Below are 22,378 nucleotides of genomic sequence, written 5' to 3'. Positions count from 1 at the left end.
CTCAAGTTGCGAAACTACCTCGCGAAACGCTTCAAAGGTTGGAAATCCGAGAATCGCGGATTCTACGAAGAGAAGAAACGTCAAGATCAACCTGTGATCGATGCCATCAGCGATCTAGGTAAAGAAATTAAAGGCGTCACAGAACAAAATAAAAATTTGATCAACGAACTCGTACCACTTGCAGCTAAAAGTTACACCGTACCCACGCCTATTTCGAGCATTCCTTCAACGCCGTTTGAACTGAAGGACGTACCGCCAGGACGTCGAGCCATAAGCAGCACGTCGTCGTCTTTGGATAAGATCGAGTTGGGACTTTTGGCACGAGACTACCTGAGTACGGGTAAGTTCGACAAGGATGAAGTGTTCGGATTGTATCCCACCATGGAAACCAATGAAGGCGGCGGTGTGGTATGGAAGATTGGGAAATCGAAGGTGACTTTTGAAGGCAACGACATTAAAGTCAATTTAGGCGATAAGAATAGCTGGAACAGGTATCCGGGTACGGTGGGACTGTGGGAACTCGTTGCCAAAAAGCAGCCGAAAGATTACACTGACGAAGATTACCAGAGTTACAAGGAAATTCTGATCATGACGGACGCCTTGTACCAGAACAACGATGCCTCGCAGAATAGGGTGAAATCCAGCAGCGGCGAAAAATACAGGAATCTCATCAAGCCGATATGGAACCAGGTGAAAACAGGCAGCGGCGTCAAACTCTACAACACCCTGCCCAAAGAGTTTGTGTGGGTGGACGACGTGCGCAAGCTCATAGACCGATTGTTGGTTATTGCAGGAGAGGAGAATGCAGGCAATCGTAATTTCTACAACGAGAAGGTTGGCATCGTGGACATGATCAGCACAAAACTTTCCAACTTCATCGTAAACGACGACAAGGGCATAGGGTACCTCATTAAAATCATCAACACGCTGCCTCCGAGATTCTGGAACGTGGCCGAAGGAAAGGGTCTCGTGAACGACATCATCAACAAGTTACCTTTCGAGATGCATTTACCTGGCTACCAGTACTGCGGACCAGGTACCAAACTCGAGAAAAGATTGGAGAGAGGAGACAAGGGTGTGAATCTGTTGGATGCCGCATGCAAAGATCACGACATCGCTTACAACACCACTCGCACCGATCTGGATGCACGTCACGAAGCAGACAGAAAGTTAGAGCACGCAGCTTTCGAAAGATTCGTTAGCAGAGACGCTTCGCTGGGAGAAAGAGTTGCAGCACTGGGCACCACCATCGCCATGAACACGAAACAAAAACTTGGATGGGGTGTGTAGAAATAAAAAAGTTTCTCAACCCGTGAAAAAAATTTCTTCGGTATATAAATAACACTACGTAAAAAAAAAAAACTCCAATTGTGTTTGCCATTTATAAAATGAGTAAACAATCACTAGACGCCCAAGCATTAAAACAAATGCTAAATTCATCAGTCGAATATGTAAAAATTCAGGAATTAGAAGTGGACAAACCTTACACGATAACTTCCGGTTCAATTGTTTCTACCCAGTATGGCCCCAAGGCGCGTCTGTTGCTCAACGCACAATACAGTCTATTTTTACCAGATCGATACGCTGACATGTTATCCGACGAGAAGCTAGCTATTTTAATCGAGAACAAAACTCGAATCGTGTACAAGGGTACAAAAGAACTTCTTGGTAAGAAAACAAAGCACGTAATAGAATTTGTGTAACGACTCTGCGCGAAGTATATCCTTGAAAAAAATTACACGGAACAAAAAAAAATCTCAGAACATTTATATATAAATAACATACCAAAAAAATTACACAAAAAAAATCTCAGAACATATATATAAATAACATACCGTGAAGATAACATATAGAGCATCAACATGAAGCCCAAGGGTGTTGTGTACCAGATACCATACTCCAATCTGAAAAATCTAGGTGCCCTCGATGGGTTACTCACCAAGAAACAACGCGAGAAGAAACGTTCTTGCTTGACGAAAGGACACGGAATGAAATTACTTCTCAGCACACCTCAATTGAGACGCTTGCAGCGTTCGCGGAAACAGCAAAAAATCGGAGGTTTCATATTCAGCATCCCGGCCATCCTGGCAGCATTGGGGGCCGTTGGAAGTTTGGCCGGCGGAAGCGCCGCCATCGCAAAAACCGTCATCGACTCGAAGAAGAACAAGGCGGAGTTGGAAGAACAAAAACGTCACAACCTGGCTATGGAGAAGAAAGGGAAAGGTATAACCAAAAAACAAAAAAGCAACCTCGATGCTTTAAAGAAATATAAAAAAAAGAAAAAGCCCTGTCCAACTTCGATATTGAATCTCTAATCGAACCGTTGGGAATAAAAAACTTCAGGGGTGTTTTCATGTCCGATTCTCTACCCTCTGCTGTGAAGAAAAAAGAGTATGGCGTGGTCAACCTGGACAGTTACAAAAATCCTGGTACACATTGGATATGCTACCTCAAAATTAACGATAACAAAGCATTTGTTTTCGATTCGTTCGGTGGCACACCGCCTGCCAGGTTGGTGAAGTATCTCAGTGTTGCCAACCTCTACTACAATGACAAACGCATCCAGGGTTTCACCGATGTTAACTGCGGCCACCTTTGCCTTTCCGTTCTCGCATACATGTCTAAAATAAATAACCCGTCGGTGGAACATTTTCAGAAAGCATTGTGGAACCTGAAACACAATGGGCGTGTTCCATCTCACAAGCGAATCTTCGATCTTGAAACTCACGCTGCACGATGACATCGTCTATCCTAAATCCGTAGCTCTGCGTGCATTCTACAGCATGTACCTCATACCTAACGTCACGCAGCACAACAACAAAATTAGCGTCGGAAGCGAACACATCGTCGTCACGCCAGGTCAATACAATCTTTCCACTTTGCAAGCTCAGTTACCCAAAGGCACGTACCTTTCTCAAAATTCGGTCACGCACAGAGTGGAAATCCTATCCGCGACGGAGACCGTGGACCTGGGCACCATGGGAGAACTTTTAGGTTTCGAGAACAACACCAAACTCGAAGCTGGCATCAAACATACGGCAACCAACATTCCTAAATTTCTAGCCATAGAAACTCTGAACGTTCACTGCAACGTGGCGGAAGGCATGATCACGAAATCCTCGGACGGATTGTTAGGAAGTCACAAGCAGACGGGAATCATAGCCACTTTCAAACCCAGTTCCGAGTTCATGGAACCGATCATCTACACACCCTCTTCGCCGATCTATTTTCCAGTATGTCGCAACCGCATAGACGACATAGAGTTGGTGGTGACGAACGAGAAAGGAGAGGTGGTGGATTTCGCAGGTGCCACTACGACGGCCATCGTGGAGATCAACGTATAGTAAATAACACGCATAGTGAAAATGGAACAAATCGAAAGTTACGAATTGCAATCTTTTCCTCCGAACCGTCGCACGTTCGCCAATCTCAACGAAGCAAACAGGGAGATCGAATACGACGTGGACGTAGGGGATGGGTTTGTTCATCCTCACAGAGCGGACCTCTACCTTCAATTCGACGTGGTGAAGAAAGAAAGCGGAGAAGCGTTTCCGCCCAATGCAAATTTGAAACTCGTGGACAACTTCGTGCCTCACCTGTTCTCGCAGGTGGAGGTGAGGAAACACAACACCGTCATCGACAGAATAGATTATCCGGGCATCACGTCGACGGCAGTGGGAACATTGAAATTATCCAAAACAGACGCGGCATACTATCAAGCGGGAGGATTCGAAGCGGGGACCAAAATATCGACTAGAAGTCACACGGTGCTTTTTCCCATGCATCTGCTGCCGGGATTCTTCTCGGACTACAAAGAGATCATGTGGAAGGGAGGATTGCGCGTCACGTTTCGAAGAGCGGCCAACGACAACGACGCACTGATGCGATACACCAACTTGAACGCCGACGGCACGCCGATAGCCAACACATTACCCGAAGCAGCCAAGTGCGTCATCCGGAGCATGGAATTGAGAATGCCGATCGTGGAATACGAAACGAACTACGCCCTCAAGTACAAAGCGGAGTTCTTGAAGAATCCGCAGGTACCGATTCACTTTCACGGTTACCAGTGCGTGCAAAAGGTGGCGTCGGGAAGTCACATGGAATTCGACGTGACGACGCAGTTCAACAACATACAGTTCGACATGCCAGATTTCGTCGTGGTGCTCTTTCAGACCGGGCGCGATAACAACCAGGAAAAAGATTCCAGCAAGTTCGACGACTGCAAGATCAAGAATGTTTATCTGAAAAATGGACGCAACGAAGTTTTCCCGCGCGAGAATTACAACCTCGACATGACCAAAAACGATTACCTCAAACTTTACGAAGCTTACACCTCTTTCAAACGCGTGACCGAGGGAAGCATGGACATGTACTACACGCCCAGCGAATTCAAAACCCGCAGACCCATGTTCGTCATCAACACATCTAAGAGGAAGCAGGTGGTGGTCAACGATCGAACCAACATCAAGGTCGTCTGCGAGTTCCACGACGCGCTGCCCGAGGACACCGTATGCAGTGTGATCCTGGTCGCCGAGAAGTCCTTCGTCCACGACGTGAAGAACGAGAGGGTTACAGAGCAGTTTTAACAGGTTTAACATCTTTTTCTTGCACAAAATAATAAGAGGCGCCAGCGCGTGCACGTGTGTGTGTGTGGCACATCGTTCCCGAGAGAGGTTTACAAAAGTCACGATATACAAACATTAGTGTCCCCGGGACTTGGAAGATTACGATAAAGTGCATTCGTACTTCAAGAATGTGAGAAAATGCATTATTTACTCATCACGCTGTGTCAGCGCAACGAATAAATACGCGAAACATAATCTACCGATAGGCGCGCGCGCGCGTGTGTGGCACATCGTTCCCGAGAGAGGTTTACAAAAGCCGTGTCCGGATTGGCAAGCGCTCCATCCCGTTCTCCCCCGTTGCTCTCGCGTGCACTCGAAGTCGCGTCCAAGTCGTCCGAATCTGCATGTCCCCTTGTAGTACGGCTGTCACTTTTCCCGCCAGGTGTCAGCCCGCCACCGCGCTCTGGGGCGCAAACAAACATGACAATGATTTCCACCTAACTACTCACATTAAAAATATAACACGCTATTTCATCATTTACGTTTTCTGCATTCAGTATTATCGATAAAATATTAAAATATAACTGAGTTTTACATCCTCTAATCAGTAAATGTTGTCTGTACAAAGTAAAAGTTAGAATATGGCTGCCAAGCGCAGCGTCACAGCAAGTTCAAGCATGCATCTGTCGCGCCTCCCTCCGACTCCACGTCTACCGCAAATTCGGACAACAGAGATTGGCTGAGTCCCAGATGGAACAGCACTCTAGGTGACATCTGCTGTTGATTCGGACGCAACCCTGGCCACTTCTATTAGTCAGTGTTGCCAACTTCTATTTGTAGGTTAGCTTCGCCTGTAAAATATCACATGGTGAAATATTCTTCAGGTGAGTTGGCAACATTGAATCGCAATTGATGTTACCAGTGTTGTCAACTTCTATTTGTAGGTTAGCTTCGCCTGTAAAATATCACATGGTGAAATATTCTTGAGGTGAGTTGGCAACACTGACAACATCAATTGATGGCACTTAACCCGTGCACCTCCACTAGTCAGTGTTGCCAATTCCCATTTGTAGGTTAGCTTCGCCTGTAAAATAACATGTGGTGAAATATTCTTGGGGTGAGTTGGCAACACTGAACCGCAATTGATGGCACTCAACCCGTGCACTTCCACTAGTCAGTGTTGCCAATTCCCATTCGTAGGTTATTTTTGCTTGTAAAATATCACATGGTGAAATATTCTTGGGGTGAGTTGGCAATACTGATCGCCAATTGATGGCGCTCAACTGAGCTGATTACACTAATCAGTATTGCTAACTCCCATTCGTAGGTTAGCTTCGCTTGTAAAATATCACATGGTGAAATATTCTTGAGGTGAGTTGGCAACACTGATCGCCAATTGATGTTGCAGAACCCGTGCACCTCCACTAATCAGTGTTGCCAACTCCCATTCGTAGGTTAGCTTCGCTTGTAAAATATCACATGGTGAAATATTCTTGGGGTGAGTTGGCCACACTGCGAGAAAAGCCTCAAGCAGTGTTGCCAGCTCCTTGCTTGAGGTTAGGTTAGACCCAAAAACAAAAACCTTGGTGATTTTTTCAAGTGAGGAGTTAGCAACACTGCGAGCGCCACCGAGCGCCATTTTCGGGCGCAGAACTCTCTGACCTGCTCTACTCTGTAAGTTAGCTTCGCCTGTAAAATATCACATGGTGAAATATTCTTGACGTGAGTTGGCAACACTAAACCGCAATTGATGTTGCCAGTGTTGCCAACTCCCATTTGTAGGTTAGCTTCGCCTGTAAAATATCACATGGTGAAATATTCTTGGGGTGAGCTGGCAACACTGCGAGAAAATGGCGCTCATGCCTTACGAGAGAAAAACATTAAGGCGAGCGCCACCGAGCGCCATTTTCGGTTGCAGAACCGGCTTGATTGTACTACTGATGTAAGAAAAGAACGAGTCACAGAGCAATTTTAAGAGACCTCTGCACAATACATTGTCTTAGTACTAGATATACAAGTTGAGCCTGGTGCCCAATTAAAATATTCAGCATATTTTGGGTTAACATATTAATACTTTGAACTGACTGTCAAGTATTTAAGCACACTTGACAGAGTATTACACTAAAGGCAATAAGCTCTTATGAGCATCCTGGACTAGTTTTAAGTGTAGCCAAAACAATGCCAAGAGGGCCATATTTTTTACGATCCTATGGACAACAATCTGACAGATGCAGATTTTGTACGTGTAGCCAAATCAATCTGAGGGGGGGTCATACTTTTCACGGGAAATCCCCGAGGGCTATTTTACTAAATTCTTGGATTCAACAGAGTAGCACACTGTAGGGAATGAACTTATATACGCATCTTGACATAGTTGTAAGTGTAGCCAAACCAATCTGAGGAGGGGTTATACCTTTTGTAGCCCAATAATAGGACAATCTATACTAATAGGGACCACGGACCACTGAAACATACAAAGGACATCAAAACAAACAACTTTTATCGTTAACATTTTTCTAGTTGGTGCGTAGGTTCGGCGCTACAGTCGCCGCCTGGATGCTTGCAACCACACAGAACATTTGATCATATCTGTCAGAAATTTTTCTGTGGTGAAAAAGTGCACGGCAGTGTTGCAAGGAACACATAACTTTCGGGAAAAATAACATACTACCAACCACATTATGATCTGTAGAACGAAGGTATGATCGCGAACAGTATACTGAATATCTAGAGAAACACAGCCTATCAGTCAGAAGACCAGCAGTCATCCCAGGGAAAGGGGGAAGTGGACCAACAATACCAAAATTCGTAGAAAAACAACGTATCTCAGCCTACATGTCAAATATAATAATCATCATCAACAAGAAATTGTGTTGGACTTACAGCTTACATTTGGCGGTTTACGTCCAGACAAATCTCGATACAAGGTTGATATCATAAGATCTGTATATCCATTTGTTCTGATATAAGGCAGTGTCCGAGGTTTGCGTTGTTACATTATGGCTAAAAATGCACAAGCACGGGTTGTGATGTTGTTGCAACCTAATCGTGAATCAGCAGGGAATATACTGCCATATTCCAAGTAATGTTGCAAACTATTGCATGTGTATCAGGTGCGTAGATAAACACAGTCGTTGGAGAGCTTGTATTACTACTACTTATATCCCTGTATTTTCAACCATTGTAGCCACTTGCCTCATAATGCCCTGAATATTTACTTTATATTAACCTACGTGTTGCTTACTTTTGGAATTTTGAGATCTTTCATTTCTATTTTGTCATCTGTTCAGTGTGTCACAGACAACTAGTATCAGAAGGACGAAGTGGATGAGACGAAATGGGTGATGCAAACTTGGTAACTACATTTGCAAATATTTGACATGTAAGTTGAGACAAAATTCTATATGACCACTTTAATTTGAATTCGATTTTCTTTGTACCATTTTTCGCATCGTTGTTTACTTCCTGTTAGGATACAGAACGTGTTTTCTCGCTTTGTCTTACGGTACATAATGTGGCTGATTGTAGCTATGTTATTTTTCACAGAATATGTGTGAAATGTGCGCCGAAACGACGCACCAACGAGAAAAATTGTAGGGAGAAAATTTGTTTGTTTTGATGTCTTCTACACGTTTCCGTGGTCTGTGGGCGCCATTAAAATGACACCCTATATATATATATATATATATATATATATATATATATATATATATATATATATATATATATGTGTGTGTGTGTTTATGTATAGTTCTGTGTGTTATTTATGTATACATATGATTTCTATGTATTTAATAATAATATTATTCATTAATAGGTGATAAATCGTCTCGCAAAGATTACAGCTGTCATCCAGGGTGTGAGGATGAATACTTTACAACTTTATCTGTTTCCTCGAGAAGGTAAGTACTAACACTGGAGTCAATCCATCTCAAACCAGACAGAGTGTACATTTTTATTATCACCGCCTTATTTTTATATTTTATTAAAAATATGTAAGTTGATGCAAGAATACATACTATATTGGTAAGAAACATGAGGGAAAAATTTCAAGCTTGATTTGCTGTATTCTCTACGATGGGTTCTTCCCATTTCTTCCTATTTCCCTTTCCACACAGTTTTTAGGTAAAGGGACACTCCTAAATCAGATATGAATATAGGAGGAAATCAATTGACCTTTCCTCCAAATTTCCATCAGTTTCATTTTCATCTATTGTTTTCTACCTTTATCTCCATTTACCTCCATCTTTATTTTCCAGTCCATGTATTTTAGGTGCTCTTTACCTATAACTTGAATCAGTTAAGGCAAGACATGACTGATGACACTTAGTACATTATTATAAAAATTATTCAATTAAAACATGCGAAGGAAATTAAAAATCTGCATTATCTTGCTGTATTAAGTAAAATAAACCAACAAATAATATTGCCCATGTTATATCGCTTCTTAAATTAGGTAAACACTTCGGATTCTTGCAGAAAGAGCAATATAATTATATACTTTCTTAGAATGCAATTTTATAACTTTTGTAAAATATAGCATGAATGGTTCAATATCCTTTACTTATATTTGCCACAACTTTGTTTCATTTTGCAAATAACTAATTGTTGGGCCCTTACACATTTCCAAAAAATTTAAATAGTTATAAAATGGACAAGTATAAAGTTTAGAAAGGTTAATATTGAAGAGATTTAATTAAGCTTGTTTTATAACCAAATTTGTCAGATGAAAATACCTTTCTGACGTATACGTGAAATCAACGATCATGAAATTATTGTTTCTAATACAGTAACCTTGATGTGAAGGGCTAATGGATAAGGCTCATTTGTCATAATATAGTTAACAAAATCGTTCAATACAATCAAAGTTTTAAAAAATATATTTCCCATGACAAAAGAAAACAGCAACGGTGTGCCCATTTTTAAAACCTAGAAAGCGGAATTCTTCCCGGTCAATTATAAACATACTAACCTTTTATGTCTTATGAGTAAGATGTTTGTAAAGATACTACACCAAAGAATAAAAATAATCATCTAGGAGAAACATTTACTACCAGATTTTCGACCATGTTGAAGTACAGTGACCGAAATTTTACGAGTTGTGAAATACATAAGAACAACTGTAGCGTTGCTATAAGATATCGAGGAAATATTCGACATGGTATGGAAAGATGAAATATTACAGAAATTAAATCAATTTGAGGACTTCCCGTGTTGCTGTGGTAGCACCATCGCCTTTTCATCAAGGGGTCCTGAGTTTGATTATTCCCGGTGGAGGCACATAGTGTTTCGGATCCCACATTAAACTTTGGTTTCAGTCCCGATTAGTCTTACTGTGCAAAAAGTCGACTTAGAACACCAAATCCTTCAACCGACCGCAAATCATAATTCAACTAATGGACTCATTCCTGAATTGAAAAATGGCCGGAGCTAAATGTGGTTCTTTAAAATCTAATATTTCGTTGTTGATGTTTAATAATTAAGAACATAATACAGTTATTACTAAAATATAGTGGTTGAAATCTAAGAGCATGAGTATTAATAATTCCTCTGGAAATTGAAATGGTTTTTACTCTAATTTTATTCACATTGCCTTGGTACTAAACACATTAAGGGTGATCGAATTTCTACCTTAAAATGATCTCTGTCTGGGTCGCAGACAATGCTTGATACTTTGAGGTTTTCTGGTTTAGATTCATGTCTTGGGATACTAAAATTTTCATAAGTCCCAACGTCACACCACAAAGTATTATAGTTTACTAGATCATTACTATACACATTTAGTCACTTTGAAAGTACAAAACTACAGTTCTCGTAATCTTGTCATGTGGATGTGTTCAACCTTTGCAAATAATAAATGTTTGCTGTAAAATTATCCAGTGGTCTGAAATGTCTTGGACACCTAACTAACTAACTCCCTAGCCTTCTTAAACCCGAAGGTTCATGGCTGCAGCAACACAGGCCTTCCATCTTTCCCTATCTTGAGCAAGTTCTATATACTCTTTTCCATCCCTACCGATTTCACTTAGGTCCATCTCAACGTTGTCCCTCCATCTTCGTCTTGGCCTTCCTACAGGTCTCTTACCATCAGATTTCCCAAGAAGAATCCTGTAAACTCATCTTTCCTCTCTCATTCGTGCCACATGGCCTGCCCACCTAAGTATTCTGGATTTAATTATTCTAATAATATTTGGACATGAATACAAATTATGTAGTTGTAAATTATGTAACCTTCTCCAGTCACCTGTCTCCTCATCCCTTTTAGGTCCAAAGATTTTCCTAAGGATCTTATTTTCAAATACTCTCAATTTATGTTCCTCTTTCAATGTAAGGGACCAAGTTTCACATCCATATAATACTACAGGCAAAATTACTGTTTTGTATATTTTAACTTTTAGTTTCTTAGATATTAAACGAGAAGACAAAAGTTTATGAAGAGAGAAGTAACATGCATTTCCTGAATGAAGCCTACTTTTTAATATAATTTTCATTTGTTAATATTACTCCTAAATATTTGAATTTGGAAACTGGTTCAAACGAGTTCTTATCAATAATTAGATTTTGATTATTACCTAACACTTGGTTTCGGCCTGTAAGCATATATTAGGTTTCTCTTTGTTAACTTCCAAACCTATCTCTTTAGTAGTTTTGAAAAATATTTTAGCATTATTCTTAATTGTATTCACATCATCCACCAGTAAGTCTACATCATCTGCATATGCTAACAACTGAGTCACACCATTTAATTTTAGTCCTTCTTTAGTTTCTTTTACCTTCCTAACAGCATATTCTAAGGCAAAATTAAAGAGCAATGGAGATAATGCATCTTCTTGTTTTAACCCATCATGAATTGTAAATTTGTCAGACATATTAATACCCACACGAATTTTACTTTATGTTTCACTGGTGCATATTTTTATCATACTAACAAGCTTCTTAGATATTCCAAACTCTACTAATATATTATATAATTTATCTCTTTTGACCGAATCATATGCTTTTTTGAAATCAATGAATAGCTGACGGACATTTTGATTATATTCCCACTTTTTTCAAATGTCTGTCTGATGTGAAAAATTTGATCCGTAGTTGATCTTTTACGTTTAAATCCACATTGATAATCACCTATAATTTCATTAGCATATGGGGTTAGTCTTGTTAAAAGAATGTTAGATAATATTTTGTATGTTGTTGAGAGTAGAGAAATTCCACGGTAATTGTTGCAGTTCATTTTATCACGTTTTTAAACACAGGAACAATTATGGATTCTTTCCACTGTTGAGGGATTTCTTCTTTATTCCATATTAAACAAATTAATTTATGAATTTGACATATTAATGAATTTCCACCATATTTAAATAACTCAGCTGGTATTAAATCAATGCCAGGTGCTTTGTTATTCTTTAACCTTTTAATAGCATCTTTCACTTCAGTCAAGTTAGGTTCTGGAACTAAAGGTTCTGCTGTGTGGACTTCATTTACTTCTGATTTATCTCCTACATTTAAAAGGTTTTTATAGTAGTTCTTCCATCTATTTAGAATATCGCTTGGGTCAGCTAGAAAATCACCGTCTTTATCTTTTATCAAGTTTACTTTATGTTGCCACCCCTTTCTAAACTCATTTACACCTTTATATAAATATCTGACATTTTAATTTTGCTGTTTGTTTCAATTTCGTTAATTTTGCTCTTCAAGTAATCTCTTTTTTTACTTCTAAACGTGAGGTTAACTTCTCGCTTTATTCTATAATTGTTTAGATTTGTATCATCAGAGTTATTTAACCACCTAAGTCTAGCCTGATTTCTTATTTCTATTAGATTATGACATTCATTATCAAACCATGGCTTACTTTTTCTCGGTTTATGGTATCCTATATTTTCTTTAGCTGCTGATTCTATTGCATTACGTATGTGCTCCCAATTCTTATTTACGTCTGTTTCATTTCTATTTTCATCGTCATTTAAATCCTGCAAAACATCAAATCTATTTGACAGTTTAATTTGGTAATCTTTCTTAATTCTTTCATCAGTAAACTTTCCTGTATCAAATTTTGAACTTTTAGATTTTGTTGCTTATGATTTATCACAGAGAGTCTTGGACACCTACCCTCAAGAAATGTGTCAGTGTAAGCAATTGGAGTCTTTCATGTTACCGGCTACAGGAGTAGAGGGAATGTTCTTCATTTATGTGAAATATAAGTATTTTATCAATTAGAACTCAGGTCTAGAGCATTAACTGTCTCGTCACCATAACCGTTGTGTACTTAGATTTGAATCCAGATACATTTCCTCACCACTTACGGACCATTTTTAGAATTGTTTGAAGTAACTGTTGAACTACGTATATTTAACATATACACAAAAACCCGATTGTCGTCAGAACTCGCGAGGAGAAACGGGATTTTTATCTACCTGTTCAAGCGGCTGCTGTGACCTACCAGCGTCATATGAAGTAACCTGGAGGAAACTCTTGGGGATAAAGGAGGTCAGATGTGTGGTGTTGATCACATCACCCCTACCTTCAGCCGGGATCAAGAACGTCTGGAGGTTATGTTATCCACACCCTATATACGCTTTCATGTCCTTGTGCAAAGCACAAAGGAGCACTACATCTTCTATTGAGTTGTATTTTTGAAATGATCATCTTTGTGACTGTTAAATATATTTTATAAAAAAATAAAAAAATGTAAACACAAATAATAAATCCAAGATATAAACCGGTAATCTATAGAGCAAATTATTTTAACCATCCATTCGTTACAAATAATATAGTACAGATAGATTACATGCTCATTAAAATATATTGTATTTTCTTTTCAATATAACAGAATTTTCTTTATTTGCAGATGGAATGATGAATCTGGAGGAGTTTGGTACCAATGGTTTTATTTCGCTAAATATAGATACATCAGGGATGTTATATTTGGAAAATTAGATATTCTAGGTATGACATACTAGATTTAAATTATGTGAATTCAAATTTTAATCTGTTACTGAAAGGTACATCCTTCTTTACAGTAGCCTTCTAACTGAGTGAATCCTTACCAAATTGTTTGTAGAATGAAACGCAAAAACTGTTTATATTTAATGAATACTTTACAAGGAAACAGTGCCTTAGTTTAATTAAATTTTGACGAATGGCAACCTTAGAAACAATATATAATATATATTGAAATAAAATTTCACCTATTGGTTGATTTGATTAATATGCTTCGTGGCGTGAAATGCAATGCTGAAAATATCATAAATGAAATAAATACCGCATGGAGACAGTACGGGGGTGGGTCCATTTTTGTTCCTATTGATGGTGTTGCCCGTGAATGTAAAACATCTGCGAAAGTAGTTAAAATTGGAATATCTTTGTAAATTGGTAAGGTTTTTCAATGATCAACATAAGAGTAGGAATGAACATGTTCTTATTTTGTTTCGTAGTGCAATAAAAATTAAACAGATTCCTGTCATGATCTATCAACTTGTTTCTAGGGATTGTGCTACCAATAACAACGGATTTAAAATTTATTATTTAGTAGTGATGCAAAGAAATATACCACTTAGGTTAAAATTGTTATTAGGGTTAATGGTGTGTGATCCTCCAAGAATATTATTTGTTCTGTTAATGTACGAGTAATATAAGTTGGTTTTAGGTTGTCACTTTTAAGGAAGTGTCCTTATATTTTGAAGCGTAAATTCCATGAACTCTTCTGATACCTTAAAGGATTCGAAAACGGCAAAGATGAATGCATTATGTTCCAACATGGAACTGTGCATTCCGAATTGCTCGACCTTGTTTGGTTCTATCAAAGGCATGCGCACAGACAGTAGGTTTTTGATTAGCAAGATTGTTGGCGACAATTTGCCGGTAGCGACGGTTTTGGTGGTCGCGGTGCTCACGTTCATCGACAAACCTTGATGTGAAAACAAATAATTGCTTCTCTGACTTATGATCAAGGACAAGAGCTAGCGAATGAGACAATATTGGAAGTTGTATTTGTCTGCAATGAATGGCAAGTTGATTTCTGCAGCCTTGTGATCATCATCCGCGCTAAACCTAAGAGGATATATCTCCTTGTCATAAAAGAGTAAACATACACTTTTATACCCAGCAGTTTATCTTCAGATCTCTTGCTCGGGCCCTGAACTTAGAAATATCAGATATCATAACCGGATATTCGAGGCCTGACATTCCGTTCTCCAGCTCAGAGTTGTGCTGTTTCTAATAGGCAACTCGCTCTGGATTGTTTGAGCAACGAACAAGGTGCAGTGCAGCCAAGACACACGAGAAACAGCATTCTTTTGTCGTTTTTGTTAAAGTTTAATACCGCCCTTTTAAGTTGATTACCGGGTTGAAGTGAAAAGTATTGCGGTGTGCCGCACAGTGTTCAGCCTGAATGTTTCGTCTCGTACCCTTCCTGCTTTCTGAGCAGCGTGTGAGTAAAATGGGAGTAGATGCGGACTAAATGGTTGACGTCATCTAAATAAAGAGTCTGCGTCTTGCGCAATGGTGGAGAATATAAGACTCGCCATTTGGTTTCATATATTATGGCGGTAAAGTGGGGTAAAATGTAACCGAATTATATTTAAGCTTGCCATTCAAAATGCCTATTATGGAAGGCTTGATGTCTTCAAAGATGCTGATGATGTTGCAGCAAGATTCAGAGAAGAAAGTATGGTCTTTGATTTGTCGTAAAACAGTTCAGCTTAGCTTATCCACAAAAAAAACATACCCCTAGTTGGCTCAGGTACATCAGCAACAGACTCCATATCTTTTGTCTTCAGAGGAAGGCCTGGGGTTTGGCTAATCGATGCTTGCGACATCGTAGGATTACGTTAAACCTTGCAAATTTGCTGGTATCTCTTCAGCTTCGGAATAATAATTTTATATCTGCACCGGAGACAGGGTTTGGTTGCCGACTATTCTTTTCTTGTGGGCATTTGCGCTGAAGTCTGGCCAATGCGAGATACTAACGGCAGCGTTGCATTTTGTTCGTTTTGATTACCGGCATGATGGCATTCAGGTCTGTTATTTATATAGAAATTTTTGGTGGAATTGCACAAAAATCCAGAGAAAAATGTAGCCTTTCTCACGTTAATATCTGGTAGTGGATAATTGGCAGAACACGCAGTTGTACGTTTTCTCCAAAAATCTCGAGCAACAGATGTGCAAACAACTGACCGGGATATATAGCGATATGTGAACAGCCAATTTCTCGCAGATGGTACCTTTAACCCGAGAAAGCCCATGACTTTATTTCTGTGAGTTTTGTGATCATATTAACAGGGTTTATTGGTTTTGCATCAAAATAGAATAAAATGAAAAAAAAATAAAGATTTTATTATCCTGCTCGAAAATACAGGGGTGTCACCTGTAGGTGACATTGGGCATTCAAGGTACCAAAATGAACATAACGTGAAACTTATACCATGGAACATCTCTGTTTTATACCTCCCTTTTCTTTTTTATGTAACACAGATGATATTAACAATGTCAGAACTTGACATAACACTTTAAACTTTTCCTGTTCTTGTATGTGCATGAAATTTGTACCAACAGAGTATGTGTAATGCTACACCGCACCTCATACATACTATCTGTGTCCTCTTGTGGCATGTTCACATGTTCTTTGAGAATACTCTCTCTACCTGTATGTGTTCATCAATGTTGATGTTTTGTCTGACTTCATTTGGTACACGCAAGGACACAGAACCAATTTGGGGACTTCTGTATGGAGGATTTCCATGTAAACGGCAGTATGATTCCACCAGTGATCGTCGGAAATCACAATATGTCACATTTTTGCCATTCGCTTTCTGGAAAATCAACCATGCAGTGTGGCATGCTGCATCTATTCCAAAGGCAAACAAGGAGTACCACCACTTTTTACCCCTGAAACTGACCCTCAAGGAGTGAATGTTCTGGTCGAAACGATCCACACCACCCATGAACATGCCCTCCCGATTCCACTAGCATCAATTGTTGTCTCTTCAATTGTTGCGGTCTCTTGTGACAACTTCCGCCTCGGTGAGAAGCATTGCTGGAGGAAGGTGATTGACATCTGTGCAATTCTCATCCCCACTGTCTTCATATGTGAATACATCATCATCAGCTGGGAAAAGAACCTCATCAATGTCATCATCATTTTCTTCAATAAGTTGTAATGCTTCATCCAAATTCAACCTGAAATGATAGTAGATTCCAAGTTCAAAAATTTGTATTAATTTTTTATTAGAACAAGACTGTAATACACATACCAGAATATCACAATAAGATACTATAACATTGTTTTCCCCAAGATTTATCATTATTATTGATGAGGAAAGCATTTTCTTTGTGTTTATTTTTCAAGTCCCAATGTTTTTATCCTTGTTTTTACAATAATTATAAATCATTACTCACTGGAGGACTAGAATTATTAAAATTATATTTTATTATAATTATTATTTTTACATCATTGTTACAATATTATATTGTAATTATATTATTACTACAATTATAATTATTAAAATTAACGCTAAATGCAATTATGTCCTAGTCCTTTATGCATTTATGACTTCCAAAGCCCAATGTCACCTACAGGTGACACTACAAATTTAATCAACAATTACACCAACTAATTGTTCAGGGAGAAAATTTATATTTACCAGACATAAACCTTAAACCTTTAAGAGTAATTAAAAGTAATAAACTTCTAATCATCTTACCATTTTGATGTTTTTGAATGTCCTTCTCCAGGAGCAGGTGACGTGTCGTCCTTCCTAAGGGCAGCCATCTTTACTTCAATAGTTCCAGAAAGTTCCACAAGATGTGCCTCAGTTCAAAAGTGCAACAATTCAGTTGAGAAAAAGTGAATGAACAGTTTGACATAGAAAAAATATATGCCCGGCCACAGCATACAATAAAAAAAAAATATTAAAAAGCTGTCACCTACAGGTGACATTGGGCTTTCTCGGGTTAAACGAAAGTCGCAAGAATTTATTGGTCGTCTTCGACGACGTCATTCTAGAAGATCAGGACAAGGTCCACAGTTACTTCACAGTTACTTCACTCGAGGCCGCCTTAAGGGCATCTACCATTAGTCTGTGGGCGGAGACGTGTCGTACGAGGCGTTCCACAATCTCTGCTTGTCATTGCTGGAATTCTATCTACCACGGCTACGACGTTAGTCAATACTTGCAACCCCTACCAATGGAAATTTCGCAAAAACATCAAGTTTCTCCTGGCAGAAAATTGTAATATAATATCACCAAAAAAATGAATTCTTCTGGATTGCATATGTTAACCGAACTTCCTCCGGAGCTTCTCTATCACATCTTCAAAATCGTGTTTGGTTCTTTCGCCCAAAGTTCGACAGCGTTGAGGGTAGCATGCTAAATGATCGTCAAGGATACGATTTTTAAAATTACGGGGAGGACCATCGATAATCTCTATGACATGCTTCGATAACGGATGAGATAGAGAACAAACTTCACGGATACGAAAAAATAATTTTACTACATTTTACAATGAGTAGTATGAGACGAACAATGAAAAAATTTAACTTGATCAACAATTGAATTGCAATCAACACGATGTATTTTTTCATACTTCACAATAATATAAACAAGTTATGAATAAATGAATAATCGTTTTCCGCAAAACCCCCACCCTTAATGCCGAGTTTGGGGAGGTTCGATACTAATCTTTCTCTCCCGTATTTCAAAGTTGCATCATGTCACAGCACATTTTATTTCGCCGCCACGACGCCGTCTCCTCGAACTTCCCCAATTTGGAATATGTGTAAAACATTTAATGATCCCATCAAAAGTGAAAACAGTGTGGACTTATTTTGCCCGACCGCAATTTTGAAATGGAATATACTGAAATTACATAAATAACGATCGAACTTAAAACTTATATGTTTGTTAAATATTTTCTGTCTATATACTACATTCATCTGTGCAATATTTCAATAATGTTATCACAAAATTATTGTACAATGAACGCCAATAATGGGTAATATACCTGTTGCGTTCAATTTCTGAAATAAATTAATAAATAAATATCGTTAACTTAATTTTGCACAGAGCCAGTCCTTGGGGGATTTTTTTAACATGCTATGCAGCTTCTCCTGCACATGGGGCAATGGCTAGATAAAACGTAAAACCTACAACTAAGACCCATCCCCGTAGGAGAGTGTACCACTACACAGGCCCTGGGCCTCATTTCGATATATGATTAATCAATTTGATCAATTTCACCGTCGTTTATCCTCAATCAAGTGATTAGCCGAGTGTGGCAGAAAACGGCCCCAATCATGAAGTATCGAATAAAATTTGAAAAGTTATAAATGGTGTAGTATTAGCGTTAATTTTATTATTTTTACGAATTTCTTTAAATGTCTCAAATAATGCCAAACTGATGAACATGTTAAATTTAATAATTATAGCACATTATTTGTTCGGTTTGGGTTTTTGTTTAAGTATAATTTAATGCATTAAATAGGCTGATACGGACTGAACCTACAATTTAGAACTGGATCGGAATCACAATGCGCTTCAATAGTGTTTCAAACCTTGGATCTCTTGTTTACTAAGGAGAAACCCTGTGGCCGGGTGGTTACCACATTGCTCTCCGACGCCAAGGGCCCCGGGTTTGAATCCCGTTCAGGCTTGGTTGTTGGTGAATTTTCATTCATCAATTTCATTATTTCGTTACTCATCCCCATTTTTGCAAATTAGCCAAGAGGTACAAAACGCGAAGTAATATAAACTAAATCAATCAATCATCATCGGGGAGGCCGACATGGAGATTTCTTGATATTTTTTTCAAGTTTATCTTGATGCAAAGCATAGATTCTGGATATCATTTGCTCTCTCTCTCTCTCTCTCTCTCTCTCTCTCTCTCTCTCTCTCTCTCTCTCTCTCTCTGATATTAAGAATATAATATTGGCCATTACGAGACTTCACACATTTTAATGAAGTGTTTCATCTCGAAACTTTTTAGTGTTCTGCCTTAATAATGACAAATGGAAATGGATTGATTTAGGTTAGATGGAGAATCGCATTTCTGCCAGGTTGGTTAATCGTAAAAACGAAGTTGAGTGATGATATAATGGAATTTCTAAAGTGCAATGATCGTGCCGGAGCACTTGCACACTACACAATGAAGCGGTGCAAAAGTGTACCCATGGTATGGTATCTTGTAACCAGCCGAAGACATGAACTTAAAGTATCTCAGGACTTTCTGGGTTTGGTAAGAAAGGTCAAAAGTCAAGAAGTAAAAAGTAGTGTAAACTTATTGTTTCTACGCCGTACTTTGTAGGTATCGTCTTTTTTCCTCTTTTTTTATCAATTGAATATCAGTGTTTGACATATTTTGACAATTTTTAGTCGATGTTTTAGCGTTTAGCGATGTTTTAGTACAATTTTCAATGCACCTCTTTTTTTCCCACCTCGTACTTGTAGGTATATCACGATCTTACGTGATATAACTTAACCTATCCTTTTTCTCTTACGATTTTTTTACGATCTCCAGTGATATAACTTAACCTATCATTTTTTTTATTTGCGATATTTTACGCACCGAACTAACTTACATTGGACTCCGTTTGTTTTAATATTTCAGTATTTTAAAGTTTTCACATATTTTATATAACCTAAAAAATGTGTTGATTTTTTTTTAGTTAGTGGCAATTTTTTTTTTACGAATTTTAAAACTGTTCCGTCACCCTCTCGTTCTTCACGTCGTACGCGAAGGACTTCTCTGCGACCAGGATGACGCTGCACACGGTATCCTCGGGCAATGGACTGTTGAACTCGCAAACAATCTTGATGTTGGTTCGATCGTTGACTACCACCTGCTTCCTCTTTGTGGTGTTGATGACGAACATGGGTCTGTGGGTTTTGAATTCGCTGGGTGTGTAGTACATGTCGACGTTTCCCTCTGTTACCCTCTTGTAAGCGGTGTACGCTTCGTAAAGTTTTAGATAATCATCTTTGGTGATGTCGAGGAGATTGTAATTCTCGCGCAGGAACACTTCGTTCCTGACATTCTTGAGATAAACATTTTTGATCTTGGAGTCGTCGAAATTGCTGGAATCTTTTTCCTGATCGTTATCGCGTTTGGTCTGAAAGAGTACAATAGTAGTACAATCAAGCCGGTTCAACGCCCGAAAATGAGGCTCGGTGAGGCTCGCCTTAATGGATTTCTCTCGTAAGGCATGAGCCTCATTTTCTCGCAGTGTTGCCAGCTCACCCCAAGAATATTCCACCATGTGATATTTTACAGGCGAAGCTAACCTACAAATGGGAGTTGGCAACACTGGCAACATCAATTGCGGTTCAGTGTTGCCAACTTACCTCAAGAATATTTTACCATGTGATATTTTACAGGCGAAGCTAACTTATAGTAGTAGGTGGAACCCTACGTTCTGGCTGCGCCCTTTGACCTACTTTTTATTTTCGCAGTGTTGCCAGCTCCTCACTCGAAAAAATCACCAAGGTTGTTTTTGGGTATAACCTAACCTCAAGCAAAGAGCTGGCAACGCTTGAGGCTTTCTCGCAGTGTTGCCAACTCACCCCAAGAATATTTCACCATGTGATATTTTACAAGCGAAGCTAACCTACAAATGGGAGTTGGCAACACTGATTAGTGGAGGTGCACGGGTTGAGTGCCATCAATTGATGTTGCCAGTGTTGCCAACTCACCCCAAGAATATTTCACCACATGTTATTTTTACAGGCGAAGCTAACCTACAAATGGGAGTTGGCAACACTGACTAGTGGAGGTGCACGGGTTGAGTGCCATCAATTGATGTTGCCAGTGTTGCCAACTCACCTCAAGAATATTTCACCATGTGATATTTTACAGGCGAAGCTAACCTACAAATAGAAGTTGACAACACTGGTAACATCAATTGCGATTCAATGTTGCCAACTCACCTGAAGAATATTTCACCATGTGATATTTTACAGGCGAAGCTAACCTACAAATAGAAGTTGACAACACTGGTAACATCAATTGGGGTTCAATGTTGCCAACTTACCTGAAGAATATTTCATCATGTGATATTTTACAGGCGAAGCTAACCTACAAATGGGAGTTGGCAACACTGACTAATAGAAGTGGCCAGGGTTGCGTCCGAATCAGCAGCAGATGTCACCTAGAGCGCTGTTCCATCCGGGGGACTCAGCCAATCTCTGTTGTCCGAATTTGCGGTAGACGTGGAGTCGGAGGGAAGAGCAGAGAGGCGCGACAGATGCACGCTTGAACTCGCTGTGACGCTGCGCTTGGCAGCCATATTCTAACTTTCACTTTGTACAGACAACATTTACTGATTAGAGGATGTAAAACTCTATATTTTAATATTTTATCGATAATACTGAATGCAGAAAACATAAATAATGAAATAGCGTGTTATATTTTTAATGTGAGTAGTTAGGTGGAAATCATTGTCATGTTTGTTTGCGCCCCAGAGCGCGGTGGGTGAAGTTCGGGCTGACACCTGGCGGGAAAAGTGACAGCCGTACTACAAGGGGACATGCAGATTCGGACGACTTGGACGCGACTTTGAGTGCACGCGAGAGCAACGGGGGAGAACGGGATGGAGCGCTTGCCAATCCGGACACGGCTTTTGTAAACCTCTCTCGGGAACGATGTGCCACACACGCGCGCGCGCGCTGGCGTCCAGCACCAAAACATCAAAAATTTATTTTACTCATTTGGCGATCACCAAAACCTCAAAAATAAAAAAAAATAAAAACTTATTTTCTCTCCATGTTCCGCGCATTTATTCGTTGTGCTGGCACAGCGTGATGAGTAAATAATGCACTCTC

This window comes from Lepisma saccharinum, chromosome 5, assembly GCF_977018435.1.
Source record: "Lepisma saccharinum chromosome 5, izLepSacc3.1, whole genome shotgun sequence".
Lineage (NCBI taxonomy): Eukaryota > Metazoa > Arthropoda > Insecta > Zygentoma > Lepismatidae > Lepisma > Lepisma saccharinum.
The sequence above is the reverse complement of the archived record's forward strand: the minus strand, read 5'-3'. Positions refer to the sequence as shown.